Raw genomic sequence first — 8,325 nt, forward strand, 5'->3', positions numbered from 1 at the left:
TCACGACTCCACCATAAGAAAGAGACTGGGCAAAAACGGCCTGCATGGCAGATTTCCAAAACGCAAACCACTGTTAAGCAAAAAGAACATTAGGGCTCGTCTCAGTTTTGCTAAGAAACATCTCAATGATTGCCAAGACTTTTGGGAAATACCTTGTGGACTGATGAGACAAAAGTTGAACTTTTTAGAAGGCAAATGTCCCGTTACATCTGGCGTAAAAGGAACACAGCATTTCAGAAAAAGAACATCATACCAACAGTAAAATATGGTGGTGGTAGTGTGATGGTCTGGGGTTGTTTTGCTGCTTCAGGACCTGGAAGGCTTGCTGTGATAGATGGAACCATGAATTCTACTGTCTACCAAAAAATCCTGAAGGAGAATGTCCGGCCATCTGTTCGTCAACTCAAGCTGAAGCGATCTTGGGTGCTGCAACAGGACAATGACCCAAAACACACCAGCAAATCCACCTCTGAATGGCTGAAGAAAAACAAAATGAAGACTTTGGAGTGGCCTAGTCAAAGTCCTGACCTGAATCCAATTGAGATGCTATGGCATGACCTTAAAAAGGCGGTTCATGCTAGAAAACCCTCAAATAAAGCTGAATTACAACAATTCTGCAAAGATGAGTGGGCCAAAATTCCTCCAGAGCGCTGTAAAAGACTCATTGCAAGTTATCGCAAACGCTTGATTGCAGTTATTGCTGCTAAGGGTGGCCCAACCAGTTATTAGGTTCAGGGGGCAATTACTTTTTCACACAGGGCCATGTAGGTTTGGATTTTTTCTCCCTAAATAATAAAACCATCATTTAAAAACTGCATTTTGTGTTTACTTGTGTTATATTTGACTAATGGTTAAATGTGTTTGATGATCAGAAACATTTTGTGTGACAAACATGCAAAAGAATAAGAAATCAGGAAGGGGGCAAATAGTTTTTCACACCACTGTATATTCTAAGACCTTTATTCTGCAGCATGCATTGAATGATGGGAAATTGTGAGTACTGCAGAGAATAATTCTATATAGATTTTCACATGATGCAGTTCAGCACTTTGTTATGCTTTTTCAAAAATTATCCACTCTTTTGCTGTATCATCATCCAGCTGTCATACACCTAAGTACTTAAAATTTTCACACTGCAACTACTGATAGGACAGCAATGCCATGTGTGACAAATGCAGCATACATTTCATGAACATTTTGCGAGGAAGCTGTCTAGGGACCCTAAATGATTTAGAGCAGTGTTCCTCAATTGTAGACCTTTTTGCCCACTCTGTCAATTGGGTTTCATTGCAACAAAGTGAGTAACTCTTTCAGGCTAGGGTTTTTAAATCACTCTGAATTATATTTACACATTCAGCAATGAACAACCGTAACAATTCTCAGACAAGGAGAACAGGGAGTAGGTTTTGACAGTATTGATTCAGACTGCCAAAATATATGTGTAGGAATGTTTTAGGTAAAAACTGTACCAAATCTAGGAAACATGACATGAGGCCACAGAACTTAGCTACATCAGAGTGTCGGTTCTTGTTTTCTTTGCACCACTATGATTGTTGCCAGTGCTCCCCCATAAGGACTCTTCTGATAAACTGCATTATAGATAATAGACCCATGGAATCATAGAGGCAAAGACTGAGAGGACACTGATTTGCTGTAGCGACGTGACTTCATCCTTTCAAATCAGTTTTCATTTCACTTGTCAAAATTACCTTAAGAAAGAAAGAAAGAAAGAAAGATGGAAAATTGCTCTAAATCCAGTTTTTAAGGTGCAATATGCAACAAATTGAATAGAAAGTGAGGTGGCAGCCCAGACATAGTTTATAATAATTCTTAAACAATCACACTGCGCCAGTTCTGCTGCCCTCTGGTATCATGACGACAGCATCACCCTCAGTAGTTTTTCATGGAGATAAGGTCGCCAGCTGCAGGGCCCAGGTCGCAGCTTCAGCAGGATGGCAGTGGGGCTGGATTAACAAGGCTTGCAGCCTGCTCTTATCTCCATAAGCGGGAACTGTATGTGAAGGGGGAGGAGGATGGGTGAAAGAGTCTGCATCAGGGAGATTTCTCTATCAGTGCTGCACAGATGCGTCTTGCTAAATAAACACAACAGCAAAATGGACAAAAGGTTAATTATCAATTTTCCCCAGGATAAAAAAGCAAACAGAAATTTATCAAAAAAAGCCAGAAAGTTTTTTTTTTCTTTTAATCCTTATTGGAACTGTTTATATTTCTTTTGCCATTATGATTTTTTAATTCCCACCACCACACATTTTCTAAGCTATATAGTTATGATTCCTTTACAGTGCTGTCATTTTCTTGTAGTATCAAAGTGAGTAACAGGTGAGGTTAAGCTGTATTCCTTTATCAAACTATGACCTTTGCTAAATGGCCCGATTACCAGAATTTGAAGTCAGTTTGGAGGGGGTGGGCCATGGATTATAGCAGTATTGTAGAAAGATCATTGCTATAGATTCATTTATAGGCTATCGTCTGGTCTTAGACTTGTATCATAGCATTCAAGAAAACAAATCAAACACTCTCATATGTTATGAATTCCCTGAAAACTGTTATCACAAACAATACAGTTTTAACAGTTTTCCTGAAATCTCATCTAATGTTAATTGAAGTTCTCGAAAGCTTATGGAAACACCAGGATTTGTGTTTGTTTCCTATAAGGCAAAAAGAAACGCACCACATCTTTACAGAAAGAGCCATTGTTCACAGTAAGATAATTTTGATAGATTGACGATCACAGTGAGTAGGTTAGTCCTGTTGGTTGGTTTTTAATTCTCTGTCTCTGGTAGGAATGTCTCCTGGGTCATTGAAACTGGGTCTGTAAGATGCAGAGGGACTCTTGCTAGTTTCTGTAGTGTGCTCCATCACAATGGAGAAAATAGACACAACATTAGCACATTCAGTCAGACCCTGTTCTCTTTTTTGTCTCCTACTGATACATTTCTCTGTGACTAAGCACTTTAAATAGTCTATAAAATCAAACAATGACAATTAATGCTTTGTGGTGAATAGGTAAATCTTGCACACCATAAACTACAAAAACTATTGCTAAAATGAATATTCAAGTTCAAATGATCCTTTATTTGTCCTAAAATACCTCTACAAATACACATACTTTTCTACTTCTTTCTTCCTTCCAGATTCCTCTACTCTGCTCTTTAGTATGATTCCCATTTTTAAGCCACACTTGACCCAAGAAGTACATTTTGTCACACTGGAAGCCACTTCCCAAGAACTTCAAAAGTGCTTGGATAGACTACTTGCTCCAGCTACATTCCTCATGCAGTCCCGTGGAAGTCTAACCTGGGGACACAAACTGCCCTGGCAGGCAGCCCTCCACTGCCATTACTTTATAATAGTTACCTATCTGGGGGAAAGTACCACCAACCACCCGTGCCAGCTCACCAGTCCATCTGCACCCTCTTTTAGAATGTATATAGCACAAGTATTTTGTGTTTTATCCCATTACAGCAGAAGAGCCTGATGAAGTTGCTTTCAGTTGGCAATGAGAGGGTCACATCTCTGGATTTTGCAGTCCAGGGCATCTCAAAGGTGTTATGTGGAGGTAAGACAAGAAGAGAAGGCAGGCCAAGACAGAACTTTCACACAAGCTTTAATTCCTCTGGACAAAAAGTAGCTGTGTGTGACCTGCCATTGTTCAGCTGTAGGGTTAGACTGTTAAGAAAATCAGAGCAAAGGACTTTTGGCTTGTTGCTTTACACTAAGGTTGGCAGCATGGTGCCTCTACCGTACTATCCTGTCATTTTGGGCATTGTGTCTACTGGCAGTTTCAGCAGCAGTACCAGTGACGATGGCTGGATCTACCACCACGGTGACTTGAGTGTTCACCCTCTGGTCCTACCCAAAAAAAGCCTTAGCATATGCAAAAAAAAAAAATCCTTAATAACAGAAAAAGTCCAATCTTTCACCGATAGGCAGTCACAGCAACACATATTCCAGCACACATCCGTACCCTGCATTGATCCTCATAATTATAAACCTATCCACTCAAACCTAAAAAAGTTTTTAAAAGAAAAATATGAGTGATCACAGAAGATGTCTAATATGTCCCTTTTATGAGATTGTACATTTAATGTGCTACCATGCCAAAAAGAGAAAAAGGAAAAAATTATCATTTTAAGCAAGAGCTCAGTTGTGCAGTGAACGGAAAAATAAAAGAGAAACAAGCAAAAGATGTAGTCTTGGTAAACACTATACCTGTCATTTGCAGCTTTAAAAAACAAATGATGATTTGAACAAGTCGTAAATACTGCAGTTGAGACTAATGGGACTGACCTTCCAAATAGCTGTCAAGCAGCTAATATCACTGCTTCTAGAAGCTTTAGCGGTAATGCATATACCAATAAACAAGGATGTTACTGAAGGAGATAAAATGCACCAAACCAAAACAAATAAATCTCTCTATATGGTTTTTCATTTTATTTGGTGCAAATATCTGAACAAAATGTGCTCCGTTACAAATCATATTCTTTCGTAAAAGTTAAAAATGTTAAATTGGTGTTTGTTAACTGAGCTGTCAGAAGAAAGTGCTCCCACAGATTTGACGTTGCGCTCATCAGTTGATATAAAGTTTTGGAGTTTGTTTGTTTTTTCCTATTTCGAAGCATGAAGGAGGGCTTTTTGAGTTGTGACCGCCTGAGGCCTGTGGGGGTCTTAATCTGGCCTTGCCAGTGTCAAATCTGAAGTGATCTCTTAGATAGTCCAATCTTATATGTTGGTCTTGCTCTGGTGTGGTCACTCCAGGGAAGCCACATCTTTGATGGTTATCTATCCTGCTGGATGCAGAAACATTGCCTGAAGTTGGAGCACAATGGATTGAGTTAATCCACAGTGTCTGGAAATTCTGCCACATAATATACATGCCTACAGTATGTCAAATCCTGTCTTGCTTGCCTCTGGTGACATTCAAGGAACGCACAGAAACTGACCAAGTATGGCCTTTTTCATACTGTGACCTGAGCTTTAAACTATGTCACTTTTAAAGGTGACCTGATCAGGCATTGCTCTACCTAGATCCATCCATCCATTATCCAACCCGCTATATCCTAACTACAGAGTCATGGGGGTCTGCTGGAGCCAATCCCAGCCAACACAGGGTGCAAGGAAACAAACCCCAGGCAGGGCACTGCAGGGCATGCACACACACACACACCCAGCACACACTAGGGACAATTTGGGATCACCAATGCACCTAAATGTCTTTGGACTGTGGGAAGAAACCAGAGCACCTGGAGGAAACCCATGCAGACACGGGAAGAACATGCAAGCTCCACGCAGGGAGGACCCAGGAAGTGAACCCGGGTCTTATAACTGCGAGGCAGCAGTGCTCCCACTGTGCCACCGTGCCACCCTCCACCTAGATCTCTTTGGGTAAAAGACCTCTTAATTCCTCTCACTTCAAAAACTATATTGCCTATTTAGCAGACTCAAAAAAAACTGACAAACTTTATAAAAGTACACAAGGTATGTCTACAGATTCTTACTTCAGTTTATATGTAACTTTCTAATACATAAGATTTTAGTTTTTGAATCAACAATTTATTTGTAGTCTTGACTTCAGTACATTTCAAAGAAAGGTGACTATGACCATTCCAAACATAAAACAGTGAAAACTGCAGATGCACATTCAAAGTGCATGTCAGTTGTCATTCCTTTGTGCTTTCAGCTCTCAAAAAACAGCTATTGTGCTTTTCCTAAAAAGTTATTTGGCTTGGTGGCATTATTCAACTCTTTAAAGATACAAATTCAAAGACAAAATATATGTCTTACACTTATACACTTGCATTTAGCATGAATGCTGTAATTAGTCCCATATAATTCCACAATGGTGTGTTAATAGGCAGATAGTTTGGCTGTTTTTTGCCCAGATTATATAATGTCTCCTCCTATCATGATAGTCTTCATTCTAGACAGTTGTTTTTTTAGTAATTTTAACTATGTACATTTTCAAATATACCTAGTCCAATTTAGGGTATCCTATCATAACATCACGAGACTTAATGCAGGAAACCACACTGGACATGGCTTGTATGTCATTTTACACACATTCACAGAGCCACATTTAGGTAAATTTATAGTTACCAATTAACCTAATCTGCATGTATTTGGGGATACTGGAGGAAAATACACAGGGAGAAAATAGATAATGACATAGATAATAACCTAGCACAGGATTTTAACTCAGGATAGTAACCTGTGCAACACCCTTCTGCGTCTTACACTTATATAGTAGTTTACACTTTGTTTTTACCATAATGCACTGTATTTTTATGTTCTGTTTTGATGCTGGTGCAAGTGAATTTATGAAATAATCCTTTAGCATCAACCAGCTGTTGTTTTGTAGGGCTTTTTCTTCCAGCCTAGAGTGTAGCAAACATACCACTAAGCTTTTATTTAAAACTCTGTTTTCTATCCTTTTTTAACTTTGTACTTTTCTCCTAATCATGCAGATATTTCAGTTTGGAAAAGGACTGCTAAAAATAATTCCAGGTCTCTCAGTGGTCATTACAATGTTACAATATATTCAATGTTTCATTTTTTGTAAAATATGTAAAAACTCACATCCACAATACAGGGTTGGGAGTCTGGGAGGTTGAGTGACTTATAATGAATAACAAGAACTCTGGATATGTTCATCTGTCTCCTCTTGACAAAGAAGATTAAATTATCTAAAAAGCCATGGAGTATTGGCATAATCATAAAAATCCATGAGCGATCCTCGAAATAACACCACATCAGTGGTATAACATAATAGACCCAAGAAGATGCCATAGAGAATCCAAAATTTTCTGAACTTCAACTTCACCGTGTCTGTCCACTTGAATTGGTGGGGGAAGAGGAGGAGCTCTTTTGCTATAAGGATTTGAATTAATAGGTTTCTATCTAGACATTTGAAATGAAGGGTGAATCTTAGCGTGACATGAAAGAACCAGCCTGCAGGTCACTGAACCTAGTTGCTTGGTGATGTTATAAGATCTAATGTATTGTGGAGTCAGTTTACAAGACAGAAACCTCAGGTGGATTTTTCACCTTCTGCCCTGTTTTCAATAATTCTACAGCATCTTTATGGTTGCACTTTGCAAACCACTTGGCAGAAGTCTCTGCTGTCAGCAGATTCTCCCAAACTAAATTCCAAGCATTATGTAACATAGGCAGGTACTCTGCCAGATTAAATACTGAAGAAGTGACATAGAAACTCTCAGACTGTGATATTTTAGTGGCTGTACGGGAAAGTGCATTTCTAGCAAATTATGCCATTTGCAGCATATGTTTCCATTCAAACTGCAATGTATTTAGGGTGCAATTTAAATATTTATCTTACTGATTCACCTATTTGGTTTGTCCATTGGACTGTTTGACATCCAGAAATCAAGTTTTATTCACAACCCTTTATATTGCAAAAGAATTGTCAATATAGCTCTCGCTATCCATCCATCCATCCATTATCCAGCCTGCTATATCCTAACTACAGGGTCACCAGGCAGGAAACAAACCCCGGCAGGGTGCCAGTCCACCGCAGCGCACGCGCACACACACACATCAAGCACACACTAGGGACAATTTGCAATTGCCAATGCACCTAACCTGCAAGTCTTTGGACTGTGGGAGGAAACATCTCTCGCTATATATATATATATATATATATATATATATATATATATATATATATATATATATATATATATATATATATATATATATATCTCTAGACCCCCCAAGGAGGTGGGTAGTCCGGAGAACAAAATCAGAATTGTTGCCGTATGATAGTAAACTGTGCAGCATACATCCATGCATCCAATCATCATGTTGTAAGGCGTCCACAACAGGTTTGGAATATCCAATGGAGAAAGGCAACAAAAAGCACAAAGAAAGACAGATGTGTGGACTAGAATATCCGATGATAAAAGGCAATGAGATATTCAAAAAAAAGAAGGATGTAATAGATATCTGGTAAACAGTGGTTTGCAAATGCATGATGCGATTGAAAAACATGGACTTACCATTGTACCATTAAGTAAAGTGAGAGTTTAGTGTTGTGTCAAAATGTCAAATTCAACTAAGAAAGTTATCCTGAAAAAGTGCTCATGAGAATGTTCCCACTGAGAAGCTAATATTACTAATGTTTCCATAGTGCATGCACATGTATGCACTGTGCTATGTCTATTTAAGTTACTGCAATGACCAATTACCAGAACACATTTCTCAGACTCACAAAATGTTTTTATGCATGGGTCTGGACACCCAAATTAGGGTTTCTATGTGGGAATTCCCTCAGGCAATACAGAATGT

The sequence above is a fragment of the Polypterus senegalus genome, chromosome 9, assembly GCF_016835505.1.
Source record: "Polypterus senegalus isolate Bchr_013 chromosome 9, ASM1683550v1, whole genome shotgun sequence".
Lineage (NCBI taxonomy): Eukaryota > Metazoa > Chordata > Cladistia > Polypteriformes > Polypteridae > Polypterus > Polypterus senegalus.